Genomic DNA, 20,607 nt, shown 5'->3' with positions numbered 1-20,607 from the left:
TTTTTTTTTTTTTCTTTCTTGCTTATTCTCCTTGTATTTATTTTTTTTCGTCTTCCTTCATCTTCCTCCATCTTTATCTTCAGTATAAAAATGGTTTACATCAACCTTCCCCTTTCAGCAAATTAGAAATGCAATGAGCACTGAAATGGATACTGATAGTTTCAACAAAGTTTATTTTTGTAAATCTTCATCTAGAAGATATGTAGAAATTTAAAGAAAAACAAAATCTTCCTTTTAATGGATTTATCCCAAATCTCCACTTTTGTAGATACATTTTTATGTTTTAACAAGTAAGATATACCAAGGGAAGGATACAATGGATAAGAAAAGAAGAGATTGAGAAACAGATAATTTCAGCTAACAGTGGAAGATAAAAACTAAAGATATCTGTAAAAAGGTATTATATAGAGGAGGGGAGCAAGAGAAGAAATGACTGAAAAGGGGGCAAATATATGCAAAATAATATTAATTTACATTGAATTACATTTCTCTGAAAATGTGGAATTTCAACTGGTGTACATGTCATTCTTAACCCAGCCCAAGTAAATATCAACTCTTTTGATAATATCATTATTAGAAGGAAATGAATTCAAAGTGCATGACATCTTAGAAATATCCAATACTGACAGGTTGATTTATAGTTCAACTGATCTTTCCTTATCTGTAGATCATGCAAATTTTTCACTTCCATTCACTTATTTATAATTTGCTTTAGTGGAAAAGGGGCATTGACCCAGCATACATGATCCAGTTAAAGACCCTTCTGATATTTAACAGATCCATGAATGATGATAAATGTGGCTTGAAGATCGTAGAGGTGCTTTCATAAATTGATGGTTGAAATTTAACTATAGCTTGCTGTTATTGTCATAGGAGACTGTCACCATCTAGGAAGAGAAGTGCAAAGTTGATAGTGGTGGTGATGGTATTGATAATATTAATTAAAAGAATAATACTAACATTAGTATTTGATAATAATGAGAGTGTTGATATTATCAATATTATCATTATCAGTATCATCATCATTATCATCATTATCATCATCATTTTGTCATCGTAATCATTATCATCATCATCTTAATGATTACATAACATATAGGGTCATAGCTAGACATCACTTCATTCTGTGATTAGTCTTGCTGACCAAATGAATCAATAGAGTTTTTGGCAATGGGGTATATTCTAAGTTTCTGGTAGGAAAAGTTTAATCTTGCTTCCAATGTAGTGTTCATTTTCACCCGATATTTACATTGTGCGAAATTTAGGGTTTACATGTAGTCCTTTCTGGATCTGATGGCATCTTCTCGGTCAGAAATCAGTACTCTGATAGATGGATGTTAGAAATTTAAAACACTATATGACAAAAATAAAAATCATGGATACTATTCTTAACATCTAAAATGATTGAAAAAAGGTATTTTAAGTATTGAACATTATTGATCTTTTAACTCTACTACTTAAAACTGAAAGGAAGTTGAGCCTGTCGCACCTTGTCACTTTCCCGTCCAAGATCCCAGATGTCGTTGATGTGTCTCCCAAACCAGATGTGATATGCATTATTACCTCAGGGATGCTTTATAGAGACAAGATATAAAAGTGTACTATGGTCTATTTAATTTCATTAGCTCAAAACAAAATATGTCACAATATCTCTGTTAGGGCTAAGCTGAATCAAGGAAATTCCCTCACTGAACTAAGAGTGGCCATAGTACATGTATTCATACACCCCTCCTCCACAAGTAGAGTGATTTTCCGAGTGTAGTAGGTTTTACGGTACACCATGTATCTTTCTGGGGCAAGTGTATCTTTCTTGGACAAGTAATTTTCCTATTGCGCTGATGTACAATAATTAGCAGTTGATAATATCCGTACTCCCAGCTGATCGAACCCAAGCACAAGATTGCATACAAGTTGAGTATATGTTTGCATCATGCATAGTGTGTGCCTGCACTGTAACAATTTACGTCATAGTAACTTAGCCAAGTTTACTTCATCATGGTGCATGAATAACCTGAAATGAGAAGCAGTAAGAAGAGAACAGGCATATCAAATGTTTCCAAATAAAAGCTTTAGATACAGTTCTAGGTAGTATCAACAATAATGACTTGCATTGATTTTTGGGGAGATACCAAATTATATTTCCCTCAGTAGACCCATATTGCCCTCATCAAAACTCGGGACAATATGAGACTACTTCGGGATATATACAGTGCGTCCCACAAAAAGGGAAACCGAGATTTATCGATGATTTATCATAACTTAATCACAAATACAATAGACAAATGACCTACCATTGTAAAGCTTAGAATCTCCTCTTTCATCCGAAATTACTTACATTATTTCTCATTCACGCATGAGTGAGCAAAAAAAATTTGAAGAGGGGATACCAAAAAGTCATTTGGCGGGCTGTGTCTGGGTTTCAAAAAGAAAACAAAATTTGTAAAAAGTGCAATATCTGCTCTTTAATTTGATACCTCAATTACAGAAAATGGTCAAGAAATAACAAAGTTCTGGTTATTTGAAATAAGGCTTGAATTTCAATAATTTCATAAAATTAAGAGGTTCTACACTACAGGCTAGCATTCAAACTTACTTGACACTCCGTTTTGTTGACGATCAGCCATGCATTAAGTCTTTTGTTAACCATGCGATAGCTTCTGTGGGAAACTGTGGTGAAAACACGTTTATTTAATGAAATTATGGAAATACAAGCATTGTTTCGAGGGAACATAACTTTTTTACTTCTTGACCATTTTTTGTGATTAAGGTATCAAATAAAAGAGCAGATATTGAACTTTTTAGGCATATGATTTTCTTTTTGAAATTCAGGTACCCCCCGCCAAATGAGTTTTTTGTATCCTTTCTTCAAATTGTTTCTGCTCACTCATGCGTGAATAGGGAATAATCAAAGTAATATCAGGTGAAAGAGGAGATTCTAAGCTTTACATTGGTAGGTCATTTGGTTATTGTATTTGTGATGAAGTTATGATAAATCATCGCTTAATCTCGGTTTCGTTTTTTCTGGGACGCACTGTATAGCGGAAGGTAGGACACTTGGAATCTTGAACATTCAAGTCAGATCAAGATTGACAGCGATGAGAAAAGCATGCGTCAAATAATAGGGACCGCTGGTCAAACCCTTGTGAGTTATGAGCCAGCCAGGTTGTCTTTTTTTTTATAAGTCTTTAAATTGCTGGAGAACAGGGCAATAAGGTCAAGTACAGATGGGTAACTAGTAGGGCTAGTTTAATCTGTGATTAGGGTTAGGCTTGCCTTATTAGAGCACCTTGTAAGTTATGAGCCCGTCAGGCTTGTCTTTTTTTCTTTAAATTGCTGGAGAACAGGGCAATAAGGTCAAGCAAGGGTTTGTGGTAGGGCTAGTTTAATCTTTGATTAGGTTTTTTTAAATTTCATTAGTTTTTCAATTGCTGGAGTACAGGGCAATAAGGTCAAGCATGGGTAACTAGTAGGGCTAGTTTATTCTGTGATAAGGGTTAGGCCTGCCTTATTAGAGCGCCCGTGTGAGTTATGAGCCAGCCAGGATTATATTTTTTTAATAAGTCTTTAAATTGCTGGAGAACAGGGCAATATGGTAAAGCACTAGCGTACCTACGGGGGGGGGGGGGGGGGGCAGGGGGGGGCACTCTGCCCCCCCTGACAAGTCACAACCAATGCAAAAAAGACGTATCTTTGCCCCACCTGACGGGCTTGAAAAACCTTTTTTTGCCCCCCCTGACAAGCTTGAAGACCTTTATTGCCCCCCTGACGAGCCACTGTGGTAAAGCATGGGTTTGTGGTAGGGCTAGTTTAATCTTTTATTAGGGCTATAGGCTTGCCTTATTAGAGCCCCTTGTGAGTTATGAGCCAGCCAGGCTTGTCTTTTTGATAAGTCTTTAAATTGCTGGAGAACAGGGCAATAAGGTCAAGCATGGGTTTGTTATAGGGCTAGTTTAATCTTTTATTAGGGCTATAGGCTTGCCTTATTAGAGCCCCTTGTGAGTTATGAGCCAGCCAGGCTTGTCTTTTTTATAAGTCTTTAAATTGCTGGAGAACAGGGCAATAAGGTCAAGCATGGGTTTGTTATAGGGCTAGTTTAATCTTTGATTTGGGCTAAAGTCTTGCCTTATTTGAGCTCCTTGTGAGTAGTGAGCCAGCCAGGCTTGTTTTTTTTTTGATAATTCTTTAAATTGCTGGAGAACAGGGCAATAAGGTCAAGCATGGGTTTGTGGTAGGGCTAGTTTAATCTTTGATTAGGGCTATAGGCTTGCCTTTTTAGAGCCCATTGTGGGTTATGAGCCAGGCAGGCTTGACTTTCTTTTTATAAGTCTTTAAATTGCTGGAGAACAGGGCACCAAGGTCAACCATGGTTTTTTTTTTAGGGCTATTTTGATCTTTGATTAGGGCTATAGGCTTGCCTTATTAGAGCCCATTGTGAGTTATGAGCCAGCCAGGCTTGTCTTTTTGATAAGTCTTTAAATTGCTGGAGAACAGGGCAATAAGTTCAAGCATGGGTTTGTAGTAGGGCTAGTTTAATATTTGATTAGGGCTATAGTCTTGTCTTATTTGAGCTCATTGTGAGTAGTGAGCCAGCCAGGCTTGTCTTTTTGATAATTCTTTAAATTGCTGGAGAACAGGGCAATAAGGTCAAGCATGTGTAACTAGTAGGGCTAGTTTAATCTATGATTAGGGCTTTAGGCTTGCCTTATTAGAGCCCCTTGTGAGTTATGAGCCAGCCAGGCTTGTATTTTTGATAAGTCTTTAAATTGCTGGAGAACAGGGCAATAAGGTCAAGCATGGGTTTATTATAGGGCTAGTTTAATCTTTGATTAGGGCTATAGGCTTGCCTTATTAGAACCCCTCGTGAGTTATGAGCCAGCCAGGCTTGTCTTTTTGATAAGTCTTTAAATTGCTGGAGAACAGGGCAATAAGGTCAAGCATGGGTTTGTTATAGGGCTAGTTTAATCTTTGATTAGGGTTAGGCCTGCTTTATTAGAGCCCATTGTGAGTTATGAGCCAGGCAGGCTTGACTTTTTATAAGTCTTTAAATTGCTGGAGAACAGGGCAATAAGGTCAAGCATGGGCTTGTGGTAGGGCTAGTTTAATATTTGATTTGGGCTAAAGTCTTGCCTTATTTGAGCTCCTTGTAAGTAGTGAGCCAGCCAGGCTTGTCTTTTTGATAAGTCTTTACATTGCTGGAGAACAGGGCAATAAGGTCAAGCATGGGTTTGTTATAGGGCTAGTTTAATATTTGATTTGGGCTATAGTCTTGCCTTATTTAAGTTCCTTGTGAGTAGTGAGCCAGCCAGGCTTGTCTTTTTGATAATTCTTTAAATTGCTGGAGAACAGGGCAAGAAGGTCAACCATGTGTTTGTGGTAGGGCTAGTTTAATCTTTGATTAGGGCTATAGGCTTGCCTTATTAGAGCCCCTTGTGAGTAATGAGCCAGCCAGGCTTGTCTTTTTGATAATTCTTTAAATTGCTGGAGAACAGGGCAATAAGGTCAAGCATGGGTTTGTTATAGGGCTAGTTTAATCTTTTATTAGGGCTATAGGCTTGCCTTATTAGAGCCCCTTGTGAGTTATGAGCCAGCCAGGCTTGTCTTTTTGATAAGTCTTTACATTGCTGGAGAACAGGGCAATAAGGTCAAGCATGGGTTTGTTATAGGGCTAGTTTAATCTTTGATTAGGGCTATAGTCTTGCCTTATTTGAGCTCCTTGTGAGTAGTGAGCCAGCCAGGATTGTCTTTTTGATAATTCCTTAAATTGCTGGAGAACAGGGCAATAAGGTCAACCATGGGTTTGTGGTAGGGCTAGTTTAATCTTTGATTAGGGCTATAGGCTCGCCTTATTAGAGCCCCTTGTTAGTAATGAGCCTGCCAGGCTTGTCTTTTTGATAATTCTTTAAATTGCTGGAGAACAGGGCAATAAGGTCAAGCATGTGTAACTAGTAGGGCTAGTTTAATCTATGATTAGGGTTAGGCTTGCCTTATTAGAGCCCATTGTGAGTTATGAGCCAGCCAGGCTTGTCTTTTTTATAAGTCTTTAAATTGCTGGAGAACAGGGCGATAAGTTCAAGCATGGGTTTGTAGTAGGGCTAGTTTAATATTTGATTAGGGCTATAGCCATGTCTTATTTGAGCTCCTTGTGAGTAGTGAGCCAGCCAGGCTTGTCTTTTTGATAATTTTTGTAATTGCTGGAGAACAGGGCAATAAGGTCAACCATGGGTTTGTGGTAGGGCTAGTTTAATCTTTGATTAGGGCTATAGGCTTGCCTTATTAGAGCCCCTTGTGAGTAATGAGCCAGCCAGGCTTGTCTTTTTTATAAGTCTTTAAATTCCTGGAGAACAGGGCAATAAGGTCAAGCATGTGTAACTAGTAGGGCTAGTTTAATCTATGATTAGGGTTCGGCCTGCTTAATTAGAGCCCATTGTGAGTTATGAGCCAGGCAGGCTTGACTTTCTTTTTATAAGTCTTTAAATTGCTGGAGAACAGGGCACCAAGGTCAACCATGGGTTTGTTATAGGGCTAGTTTAATATTTGATTAGGGCTATAGGCTTGCCTTATTAGAGCCCATTGTGAGTTATGAGCCAGCCAGGCTTGTCTTTTTGATAAGTCTTTAAATTGCTGGAGAACAGGGCAATAAGGTCAAGCATGGGTTTGTGGTAGGGCTAGTTTAATATTTGATTAGGGCTGTAGGCTTGCCTTATTTGAGCTCCTTGTGAGTAGTGAGCCAGCCAGGCTTGTCTTTTTTATAATTTTTTAAATTGCTTCATTGGAGAACAGCGCAATAAGATCAAGAATTGGTTTTTGGTAGGGCTAGTCTAATATGCTGTTCCTCAATGGTTTAGCCTTCCTTTATTTACATCGCCAACTGTTATGGGACTATCACTTTGGCCAGCACACTTTTGTAAAATCCAAAGTAAACAGAAACTTTGCCTTGGATGGTCTGCTTCTTCATTGGGGCTAAAGTAGGGGACTAAGCTATCATTTGCCTATGTAAAATGATTGATTATTTAGATTTCAAAATACTTTTAGTTTCATTGATAAAGAACCTTCCAATTTGAAGAAAAAAGGACAAAGAATATTATTTTATTGATCTTGAATTTTTGCGAATTTGAAGAAAATGAAATAGGGAGAATAGTCGGTGGAAAAGTATACTTACTATGATGCCAAATTACACTCACTTGATGTTTGTATGATGATAGATAAAGAGATAAAGGGGGGGAGCAGAAGAAAACGTCACCCAGTTCATACTGACATTCAACACAGCTCAGACGTTGCCAATTCGGTTGTGCTACAGATTAATGCATACATGTAAGTCTTCATCTCGATACATCTCCAAAGGCTTCTTCCTTAAGGCTAGATCTTGTACAGGTAGTTTAGAATATGATTGAGATTGAAATAATAAGGACAATAATCTTATTTTACCATACCAAAGAGAGTTTGAAAAGGTTGTGCAGGAATTAGTATACAGTAGTGCAGTCTCATATAACTAATTCCTTGTTTTTGGCCTGATAGTACACATTTAGTACACAATAGTACACACTAAGCACACATTTAGTATTTAATAGTACTCAATTAGTATACACATTAGTCTTTGAGAGGAATAATTAAGCCTATTTTTAATTTGGCTGGTTTTGCGTTGCCATAGTAATCACATATTATCAAGGGTGCAAATCAGGGAGAATTATGTTTTCATCTTTTATTATGTTCCTTTCATAAGGCTGTTGGGCAGACTATTAATCACCCAGTGATATTTCTAGTTCGAGGGTGCAAGGATTTACAGGTAACTCTTTGACATCAATTATGTAGAGCTAATTTTCTTCTGGCAATCAAAAACAATATACTGACCGATTGGTGTGGTATTCTAACCAGTTTAATCAATTATTAGATGTGAATTCACGGGGTATGCTGTACAGTAATGAAAGTGATACTCTTGAGCTTGAGGAATTCACTGGTTTTGAAATTGACAGTGGGGTGGGGAGGAGTGAGAGAGGGAGAGAGAGAGATGGAGAGAGAGAGGAAATAGAGCTGGTTGTGGAATAAAATGCAGGAGTAAGGGGCATTAAAATGGGTGCATGTGGAATTGATTGATATCACTAGAGTTGCTTTCCACCTTGCTCACATTCATCATCATTCATTGCCCTACCCATGTTAGAGGCAACCTAAGAAACCGAATCCACCCGCACTCCCAATGTTATTGACATTGCTCGGCTACCAGATGGGTTCATTGACCAGCATGGTCATCACCCAGTATGCATCAATATACCCTTTTTTTGTATTTCTGACTTACTATACCCCATTTTAAACCTGGCCTTTCCCTTTCTCTCCCCTATCCCGCCCCCCTCTCTCTCTTTACCCTGCCTCTTATTTTCCCTCAACTATCTTGCATCGTTACCTAATATATATCTCATTAATAATCCTTCATCATCCACCTTGATTCGTAATATCTCTCCCGATATATTAACATACACTGTACTTTTCCCAATTATTGTGAGCTGTTAACTCTGCATCATCGTTTTTATGCTCCTCTCTTTTCATCTCTGTTGGACTTGTTCTTGCCATCCATCTTTACATGTAGCTATACTTATAACCCTCACACTTATATGTCACTTTATCTTGAACTCTTCTTTTGTTTTTCCAAATTGTTGTGATTTTCAATAGTTACTTTGACATTGAGATTTTTTTTTCATTTAGTTTTTATTTTACAAGTAACTATTGTCTCTTAAAATTTCTTTTGTTTTGATCTTGATTTTTCTTATATTTATTTCACCTTTTCGTTTGTTTCCTGTAACTCTATTTGCATGTTTCTCAACTTTTTTTTGTATCTTCCAGCCATTGAACTTTGCAAGAGCTGCATTTGTTGAGCATTCGCAAGAGAACGTTTATGTCTAGAGACGAACTGATAATATATTGTGCCTGAGATTTCCAAAAAGTATAATTCTCTATTACTGCTTTGCTGACATAGAGCATTGTCACATGTGAATCTAGAATCGTCATTGTATTGATGATTGCAATTCGTTGCAATTCGTATTTAGAATCTTTGGACCTTTCACACGCTCACTTGAAAAATGTGATTTGAATTCGAATTGCCGAGCGAAGGCGGTATGTGTCCTTGGTAACTTGTCAATCAAAGTACTGTATTGATACGATGAGTGCATGACAATTGTATTATCTACGGAAGTGCTTGACACGTAAGCTCCGCCCCCAAAAAGATGTTTTGGAGGTCAAGCCTTTCACACGTAAAATTCATACCATAATTTGAGTGAAACTTAAACTGGAATTCACATCCGGAATAGAATTTGAATTCGTGATTGTGATTAGCGTTCGTGATTCTAGTTTGGTTTCACATGTGATAGAATTTGTCATTAGCCTTTTTTTCACTGGAATTATTCAAATAACAATTTTTTTTTTTCCGTGTGAAAGGGTGGTTAGAGTCTTCAAAACTTCATGCACAGATAAAATAACTGAGCACTATGTATAGCTAGTCAGTCACTGTTTTTGTCTTTTATTATTTAGAATTGTAAAGAGACATCTTATGTAGTTTTTCAGCATCTTTAGCACCTTCTATTGGTTAATTTCATGTTAGTGCTAAATAAAAATACAGGTATTAGATAGGATTTAATGATTATCTTGGAAAGGTTAAAGAAGGTGGTTATGCCCCCTGACAGCCTAATCCCATACACCACCACAGTGAGAGTGAGTTCAGCATCTGCCTTTCTCCAGCAATGAATGTCAAACCATCTAGAAATCAGAGATGAGAGGAATATGTTTGCCTACAATAGGCCAGTCACATTCTTAGCACCGGTGATCGATTATCCGTCACCGTCCACCAGGAGAACCCCCCTTTACCTCGCTCGATGCTGCTGGATGGGCCAGCCAGTGCTTCAGCTTCTTTATCGGCTTAGCAAAGAAAAAAAAAGAGAAGAAATATGCCTGGAGACGCTCATGAACAGAGACGTGGATTCCTGATTCTAGTGTATCCAATGTACATGCATTTATGCATAGCTTTTAAACTGGACCTGCTTGATTTCTTTCTCTTCAGCCCCCCCCCCATATAGGGGTCAGGTGAAGCCTTGTACCCTCATTCACCCCCCCTCCCCCCCCCCCCATTTGCATGTGTCAGATTTGCTATGTCTTCATTAAAAACCAAGATGTATTGGAAAATTTCGATTACACAAGTTTACTGACACTTTGAGTCATACAATGATGTGCTAGCTAGTGAGTTTAGCATATAACCTGATGATGAATGAATATTTACTGTATATGGTAAATATGACTATAGAGATGAACTTTAATTTATACTTCTGCTGGAAATCTTTGAATTCATGATGGCGTGCAAAATGATTGTTAAGGTTTTCCAGGCTACATCTATTTTGCTAGCATATAAGTTGTTAAGTGAGGCTGAATAGGTACCTACCATATTTTCTTGGAACAGTGGCGTAGCGAGCCAAAAAGTTTTAGGGGGTATCGGGCAATATTGATTAAAACTGCCCAAGAGCGATGCAAGCGAGCAAAAATTTGAACATTTTTATTACAAATATCCAATATTTTGATAGATTTTATATAATATAATTAGAAAATTATATCATATTTCACTCTTTTCTCTTTTTTTTCCTTTTTTTTTTTTTTTCTTGGTCATGAATTTTTTATTTTTGGGGGTGGGCAAGTGCCCCCAAGCCTCCCCCGATCTGTACGCCTCTGCCTTGAAAGATGCCCAGTACATAGCAGTTAGATGCCTAACAGACACACAATAGCCATCTAAAATAATGATATTATCACTTAGATAAAGAAACAAACCATACATCAATCTTGATCAGGCATTGGATCATTGTTTACATGTTTCCACACCTCATGGGAAAAAACTTTGATACTTGTGTAAAATTGCAGTAGACTTTGAATGTCACCTTAACATTACATGAACATGGCAACATCGTAAAGGCGGTGCAAAAAGTTATGGTTATTCTAATGTGTGTATGCGAAGATGCAAAAATGGATTATAATTTATGTATATGGTTCTTGAAGTCCAAAATGCTAATTAATTTTTTCTATCTCACATCATTTGACTTTTATGTTAATTTTTTCTCATACAGTGGAAGGATTAAAACAATTGTAGATATTAATTGTCAGAATTAAAATATAAAAATTTCTCAGATATTAGTTTGCAAAAGATAATATTTAACAATAGAAGTGAAAGAAGTATGTGTAGTCTTAAAGTTCTCTTTTTTAGTATCACACTTGAAAAATTGTATTGAAAGTGGATTTTTTTCTCAAGTTGATTAATTTCTTAATTTGATGATTTACAAAGCAATGATCAATATACATTAAATTGTGGCTGGAGAATCAATATAAAAGCTAGTGGATTACAAAACAGTTATCCCTTTGACAGATAAACAAAATAGTGCATCAAGACATGAAAAAAAATTGACAATAAGTCTTAACATAATCACATAATAAAGAATTCCTCTACTCCATTTCCCCCATCACTCTACTCTTCCTAGTTCATCATCTCCCCCTGAATCTATATCTCTCTCTCTATCCATCAAACTATAACTCTGACATGTTGTGGGGGAAGGGGGCGCGTGAAGTGACCCTTGCGTGTTGGGGGCTCTTGGAGCACGTTCCGGGGCCTTGGCGTGCTACTCTTTCTATCCCTGTTGTTTGTAAATGATATTGCCTTCAAAGAAACCCGGGGTCGGTATCAATTCCAGATCTGAATTAGTCATTACTATGGTAGCTGGGAAGGAGCAAAAGGAGACGATCTCATATCCCTTATTGTCTTACGGCAGATCATAGTCCTTATGATCAATATGACGGCTTAAAGATGTTTGGGGTTAGAACGCAGTGACCGAAAGGTGAGTTTGACGCCCCTTGTTTGGTGTTGGTTGAGTTTTCATGATTTCTTTATAGGTTTGTTGAGATTGATGCGTATCTGCGGAAAGCTTTTAATATTTCAAACCAGATAGATAAGTCTTGTGTCTTATAGGGCATTGTGTCTTGACTTTGAGCATGGTGGTGCTCAATATTATTGGATTTTTTATCAGAAATATGGATAGATTTTCATACTGGAGACACACAAACAAATTTATTGTGGAAAAGGCTTTTACATTGACACATCTTTGCATCGATAAGGAAATGAATTTTTCCAATTTTTTTTCATTTCATTAATAAAATCACTCATTGCTAAAGTAAGAAGGTGTGAAATAAATCAACACAAAAAATGTTATCAATGTAATGAACAAAGTTTAACCAATAACAAATCACAAAAATCCTAACCTGCTACATGGAAATACTTGTATGTACATGAAACAGAAGTCTACTTTTAACTTAACATCTTATGCTATTTGTGGTCATATGAGTGTGAATCTTGCTGCTCGCTTTATGTAGGATAATTGTTGACAATATCTCATTTTTTGTAAAGTTATATTGTAAATATTTGGTATAAATGCAAGTGTTAAATTTTGCTTTTTGTGCATGGATTTTGCACTCTCAATCTTATTGGAAATCCCATAGAGCCATGTCTGCCTGGCTTTTTTATTCTCTTGAAGAGAAAGAAACAGAAAAATAACAAATGAAAGTTATGAATTCCTTTCAGGTTTTATAATTAAAAACAAAAATATTAAGCATTTACAATGTAGTTATATCTATTTTGTTTTTCAAATTTTGATGATTATTTGCATTCCTTTCATTTTCCTTTTTAAACTTCAGTTTCAAAGTTTCAGAGGATAACAATGGGATATTTATGAAAATAGAGAAAAGGTGATTGTACCCCCCCCCCCACTCAATTGCAGTTATCTGTGATTCTTTTTCATATGATTCACCCTAGATCAGTTGAGATTTTTCAATGAAAGATCATTCTTGTCATTCATATACAGTGCGTTCCACAAAAAAGGAAACCCGTTTTCAGAGATAGATTTCACAATTAAACATTATGAAACCAAGAGCAAAGCAAATCGTCCATGCATGGCAGATTACAAACAATAAATATTGAGGCATATCAGAAACGATTTGCACTCACGTATGAATCTGAATCCACTCTCCTTTCAGGGATCAGCAAGAGAATCTTAACTAAGAATACACAAGAAATGCTTATGAGCCAATTGTCAAATAAGCACGGTCGTTGTATCTCGAACCAATCTTGTCCCATTTTTCTGCGCAACCTGGTTTTGACGTAAAAATTTAAAACTCGTTTCTTGTTAATGCGTGAAGTGTTCGTCTCATGTGAGGTACTTATCAAAATAAAGAGGAATAATTGAATTATATGACTATGTAAATTAAATATCATAATTCATTTGACTTTGAAGAAAAAAGACATGGGAATCCCGGTTTTCTTTTTTCTGGGATGCACTGTATAGTTTGATATTCTTTTTTCATCTGTAGTTCTTTCATTACATTTACTTTCATTGCTTTTATAGAGATGGTTATAAAACATTACAAGTGTGAAGCAGTGAACAGATGAAATGAAATGAATCGCTGAATGTTCTCTCAGGCCACAGATCTATGTTGCGTTCCATCCTACTGTTACATGCTATCATCTTAAAAGGTACATCAATGTGCTGCCAGGATAAGATGGAAGAAAAATGGTAATCATCCCGTTTTTGACCAAAAGCCTTTGAATGTTTCAGGAGTTAGTTTCAGCATGACCACAGAGTCTTCGACTCCCGACCGCGAGCCAATGTCGCCGTGTAGCATCGGATTGCGCATGGGGTAAGACGACGCAATGCTGGTGCAACAACACCGGTAAACGAGCGTCAATTTAGTCACGGGATGCCCCTCTCACCAACAATATTTTTCCTCCATTCATTCAGCGGAGGACCCGCTGCAGCCGTGTCTCGCAGCCCTCAGGCGAAAGGGAATGCAGCGTGCGCAACACGATAGTGTGGCCTCCGTGGCTCTCCCTTCTCGCGCCTTGTGCCGCAGCCGGTGGAGCGAACAATGCATCACCCCAAGAAATTCCAAGGAGTGCGGTGCTTCGGGGCGTATCGATCAGCCAGCCTATGACTGTCCAAAGTGACCTTGGGCGACCTTGTGCTGTCATCACACCAGCTTTTCTTACCCTCTTCCATTCTGTCCTCCTCATTTCTGGAAACTGTAGCTCATTTTCGCCCTGTCAGTATTATCGACAAGTGAAGATTTGAGAGGCATTGATCTTGCAAGCTGGGAATAGCCATCCCCACCCTCATCTTGCCTACCTCCCTCCACCCTTGGGTTGATGATGCATGCAATAGATGATTGACTAGATCATTGAGGGCTTCTTGTCTATGGTTGAAGGAAATCATCATGGCTTTTGGCTCATTTGCAGTAGTTCAGGTAGTGGTTTCCTGAATGATTTTACACCTGACAGGACCTATGCTGCCTGTTCAACCTTCCCAATTACACTCACTCGATATCAGATGTATCTCCTCTCCCAAGTCTTCTCCTCTTGAAGTGACATGAATGCAAATTAAGTTTTCTTCCCTGTAGAGACCTCTCTGTACAATAAATAGCACTTCAAATACTGCCTTCTTTTCGTCAGCTTATCAAATTGGTGTTTTATGTTCATTCTAGTATTACTTCTACCCATCCAACATTACTCAGGGATGCCTAGAAAGCTACATTTGATTTTACTTCATCCATTCTTCATGATCATTATAAAAATATATTGCTGTTATATTTGTTATCATATTTTAAAAATGTTATTGCCATTAGTTTTGATGATAACTATCATTACTTTTGTAGTTATAATGAAGATAATAATATCATATGAAACTTTAATATCATACTTGAAAAAGGTGATTTAAAAAGTACTGCATATTATTACCCTGGCTATACAGGTAGCATAGCAGCCGATGGGTCTCTTTTTATCATTTCAAAGAATAAATTGCTAACAGGTATCCATTTACATGTACCTCACCTGGGTCCGTGTGGCAAATCTAGATAAATGTCATGCCAAAGGACATTAGATTAAAAACTCGAATTGCATCCCAATCCTTGTTATCAATAATTAGGAGACATGTCAAAGTCCAAGACATCTCTAACAATTGAATCAAATAAATATAAATGAGAAAACATAATCATGTATATTGTAGTTTAACATTCTTTCTTAAAAATGTAACAACAGGACCTTCCTTTAGAAAATTTGAGGAAAAAAATGTTTGAAAACTGAATTTATTTTGAACAAATTGTGTTGATAGTGATGGCATGATTTAGACCTTTAACATTAATCATTAAAAACTCTACAACTCTAATATTCTATAACATTCCAGTATAGCTTTTTTTTAACCTTCAATTATATTTTTCTCTCAGATTTCTTATTTCATTCAAGCCAACTTGAAGTCTGAGTGGATTCCCCTTTTAAAGGCTGTTAGTACCTGTGACTTTATTGAGGATTCAAAATTAATTCACCTTTCCAGCTACTGTTGTAATTATAATTGCAAACCTTTAGATCAGGGGCCCGTTTCATAGAGAGTTGCAATTGTGGTGACTTTGTCATTATGGCAACTACCATGGAAACCTTGATTTTGATTGGCTGCTGGGCCCTGATGCCATGGTAGTTGCCATAATGGTAAAGTCACCATAGTTGAAACTCTCTATGAAACGGGCCCGAGACAGGGATCATCTTAACAGACTTAAAGCAGTCATTCAATTCATACATGTATATTAAGTTTTTTACCCCCCCCCCAAAAAAAAAAAAAATCTTGTCTCAGCAACGCACCATTATAAAATGTTCTTGTAGGCATAGTTTGGTCAGAATGTTGTCTAGATTTATCGTTAATAACTTCCCATTTAGTCAGAAGCATACTTGTTTCTTCTATTTTCAGCATTGTTAATTCATCCTATTAACCTGTTGCCTAGAGGAATCAGCTGATCCTTGTACAAAGACTATGGAACTTGCACAATTCACGAGCCATAGGTTTAAGGAAATAGGAATGATAATAGGCAAAACCTTCCCATATCATTGCTTCACTAACTCCCTTCTAAGGTTCAGGGATGAAATTTTCAGTGCTGCGGATTTTTTAATTTATATTATTTTAGCATGGCAGCTTGTTGTGTCTTTAAATGGTCTCCTGCCTCACATATGAATAAAGCTTTATTTTTTCCACTGTCTCCTGCTTTATATGGGTGACCAGCTGACCACAGTATTAATATTCCTCATCTCTCCATAAACTATGTAATTTCATATCCTCTTGTCTATCTCGTAAGCCCTTGAGGAAGCTTGACCATTGTCATAGAGGCTCTTCCGCTTCATCTTTTCCCTTCAGAACTGCAATCAATAATTCAACATTTCTACCATCAGACTTAATTGGATTGGTAAGATTGTCTGTTCTTATTGCTTTTGTGCGATGTACGGTGCGCTCTGATTTTGTATTGTCAGGCTGTGACACCTAGAGGACTCTGGTCCTATCTTAGAATTGTGATTGATTCAATCAGTTGCAACTATGGAAAGCCACTGATTCTTTATCTGGGGATTTAATCCTTTGTCCCTTACTATATAAAGCGAAAGATGATTTTATTGGTGTATGAATGAATGCCTTTCACAGAAACGTTGCTTCCTGTGGCGTTCAATTTGTATAATAATAATATGTACTATACAAGAAATGAATATTATTATTGTCATCATTAAAGGTCAAGTCCACCTCAGAAAAATGTGAATTTGAATCAATAGAGAAAAAATCACACAAGCATAATGCGGAATATTTCATCAAAATCAGATGTGAAATACGAAAGTTATGACATTTTAAGTTTCGCTTTTTATATGCACAATTTACTCACATGCAACACTCTAAAAAAACGAAGAGCTAATTTAGCTCTTAGAGAGTGTGTATAGTGACTGCACTTCGGAGTGCTGATTTGTCTAGTTCAAATTTGAACGAGAAAAATCAGCACTCCGTAGTGCAGTCACTATACACGCTCTTTAAGAGCTAAATTAGCTCTTCGTAGCTTTTCGTTTTTTAGAGTGAAATGAGAGAATCGATGATGTCCCTCACTCACTATTTCTTTTGTTTTTATTGTTTGAATTATACATTTCAATTTTTACAGATTTGACTATAAGAACCAACTTGACTGAACCATAAAATGTTAAGCAATGGTAATTCCACATGTTCAGGTAGAAATAAATTTTGTTTCACAGGACAATGAGGAGAAATTTTAGAATAATTCATATGATAAAATACAAAAGAAATAGTGAGTGAGTGATGTCATCAGTTCCTTCATTTGCATACCGATCGGGATATGCATATAACTATTTTGTGAAATTAAGCAAAACTTAAAACTGTCGTATTTTTCTTATTTTACATCTGATTTTAATGACATTTTCAGTGTTATACATGTACTTGTTTGATATTTCTCTTCTTATTCAAATAATCTTTTTGTTGGGGTTGACCTTTCCTTTTAGAGAGATTTAATCCAATATATCTTTAAAAAATCAGCCTCCTTAAATTGTTAAGCTCTTCATCACAGGCACCAAAACAGTAATTTACCTTTAAATAACGTTGTTTACATGAACATTTCATATTGACTGGATATTATAATTGCACATGGAAACAAACACTCTTTATTATTAAGTTCTTTGTTTTAATAAGTAATGCATCTAAACATATATTGCCATTTAATACCGATTTATTTTTGTATATTTGTAAATCCTGACTAGTGAGGAGAGCTTCATAACAGAAACTAGTTTTTCTTTTAGTCATCCTCAGGCACTAGTCGATGGTAATTTCTTCCTCTTGTACATATTCTTGTTGTCTTTTGCCTGGAAATAAAATTAATAAATAAATACAATTTTGTGTTCCATTTATTATAATATCTATAAAATTGCTTATCTGGCATATTATTGTAGATTTCCATTCCAATGAAAAAATGAATTTGAATTCATGTTGATAACAGACATCAAAAAATTGCTTTCTTATTTCACAAGTTATTCAGATGCACAAGAGGGGGGGAGGTTTATATTGCTCAAAATGAGGAAAACCACACAAAATGCAGCACAATAATCTCAGCAGTTCAACTTGTCATCTTGGAAAATTATGAGATGAAATTTCCATTGTTGGCCGATACCTCAGAAACCTCAGAATGAATTTAAAATGCATTATTCTAGAGCATTTGGAAGTACACAGAACTGCAGTGCAAAACTTTAACTGGACAGTTTATTTCTCTGGTCACTTTGCTTTCCTTCCATGGTGTGTCAGTGGTATTCTAAATTACTCTGTGTCAGACAAAAAAAAATGATTGCATTAATAATAATAATAATAAAGGCATTTAGGAACGTTACACATAGTACACTATATCATAGCCTTTACACTGTAGATATATTTACAACATTTAAAAGCTACATCTATCCTGGATACAAGTACGTTTTCAACTGTTTCTTAAATCTATGAAGAGAAGTTTCAGATCTTAATGTAATGGGAAGCTTGTTCCATTCTTTTGCCGCAGCAACAGTAAAACTACGTTCACCGGCCTTGCTCCGGGTTGCCTGATAGGTTAGTCGAAAATGATCTCCACCTGAACGCAAACCTTCTCGTTAAGGGTTGTGAATCTGAAGTGCCCCCTTGATATACATTGGTACATGATCATGAAATGATTTATATACATACAAGAGAATCTTAAATAATATTCTTTGTTTAACTGGTAACCAGTGTAATGCCCTTATTAATGGAATAGCATCATGCCTACGGTCAACTTTGTGAATAATACGTGCTGCCCAGTTTTGCAGACTCTGTAGTCACCTTACGTGCATTTGGGGAACTTCTGTAAGGAGTGCATTACAATAGTCGATCCGAGATAGTACATGACTACGTACCACATGATGACATGCATCTACTGTTATGTACTTTTGTATGCGACATATATTGCATTGATTTTTATTTCTTGCCTGGACTTAATTAAAAGTTTTCAAAAGTCCTTTTATTTTGGGTAATTAAGTTGCCCCCCCCCCTCCATAAAAATGTATATCACTGATGTTGTGGATATAACTGTATATAGGATATTCTAAATGTTATAATTCTCTTAGTTTTACATTATATTTTAATTAAATTGTTTGATTTTTCAATTTTATTTCAAATCTACTTCTTTAACAAAAAAATGCATGATTATCTTTAACTAATAAGGCATAAGTTACTGTTTGTTGACATAGAAGGGGAATTTTGACAAACACTAAATGCTCATCAGATATTAACTAAGAGAGATGCTATGAATATTTGCAATTCTTTTTTTCTGTAGATAGAGTTTAGATTGTAAATAATCTCTGATTCATGTATATCGTGCAGCATCGCTTTTTATCTTGCATATTTTCTTTCAAAATTCAATACGATGTAGTCAATTAATTGGAAGTGTAGATTCTCAGATCCAACTTACAGTAGATGAGAACAATGACAGTGACTTTGCTAAATATACTTTTACTAGTTTTCGATTTTCTTTTTTTATGAAAAGATTCTAATTAATAAGAGTAGAACATCACACATCTTAGTCAGTAAGCGATATCTTCCTCTTTTTCAGACAATAAGTTTTTAAGGATTTTTTGCAATTCCTTTCATGTCCTGACTTTGCAAGAGAATACATTTCCCTGCCCTTTCCATCTCGGCTAGCCAGGCTGGCATGGATTGCTGAGACCGACGTGCATGAAACATACTCGCATTTATTTATGCATCATAGCGTATCCCTTTCCGAAAATTAATCAGCAGTCCGAAGTTTGTCTGGATGATTTTCAACTCAGCGTCTGCTCACATTTAATGATGTGAAATCATGCTTTTTAATAGAGGCAGAGGTAAACAAAGCTATGAGGGAACTCAAAGGAATTCAACAGAGAGCTGTCCACCTCATGGCCCGTCCAGGGCTGACGTCGAGCTATGATTTCACCCGGTAATTTGCAATGGAGTCGACTTTTCCTCCATCCTGGCTCGAGTCCTCTGGATAGCGTGTAATGCAGTGTGTCGTATTTGAGGTAAATTGTGTGATTTTCGCTAAGATCGGGTGTCCTGTACCTGATCCGTTCTGCTGCTTGACGAGAAATGCTTCGTCTGGTGGTGTACCTTTCTCTCGGCTAGGAAACCCACCATCTATTCAGTGCAGTATTCAGGGTCATTGCCCTGCCATAAGGTACCCGGCCACTTGATGTTGAGAAGGACAAAAAGCGAAAGAAAAAAAAAAAAGAATCTTTGACTGGGGACTGCAAGCAAAACTTTAATGTTTAGTCAGGAGAGAACTAAAAGGACTTAATTTCAAAGGATATGAATTTGAATAAGTACCTTCTTCCCCTCTTTTGATGTTTTCAGTATTCGCATCCTGTGATGGTATTGAGGATAAAAAACTAATTCCCACAATGTTGACTGGAGTTGATACCTTCTGGCTCCCAATATTGAAAAAGTTAACTTTGTTTACATGAAATCCATGCATATAGTCAAAAAATTATGATGGTTTGTAGTGTTAAAATTATTATTGCTTTATTGACAACCAAAACCAAACCACTTGTCTTATTCTGCTTTATTGACTGTCAGCCTTGCATTTATTCAAATTTTATCTACCTTTGATGCTATGGTAGGCAGCCAGTGAAAATGAATTTGTTTTATTAGGTTATGGAAATCCAAGCAATACTGTAGAATAAATGGTTGTGTTACTCCCAGCTATTTGTCA

This window comes from Lytechinus pictus, chromosome 5, assembly GCF_037042905.1.
Source record: "Lytechinus pictus isolate F3 Inbred chromosome 5, Lp3.0, whole genome shotgun sequence".
Taxonomy (NCBI): domain Eukaryota; kingdom Metazoa; phylum Echinodermata; class Echinoidea; order Temnopleuroida; family Toxopneustidae; genus Lytechinus; species Lytechinus pictus.
The sequence above is the reverse complement of the archived record's forward strand: the minus strand, read 5'-3'. Positions refer to the sequence as shown.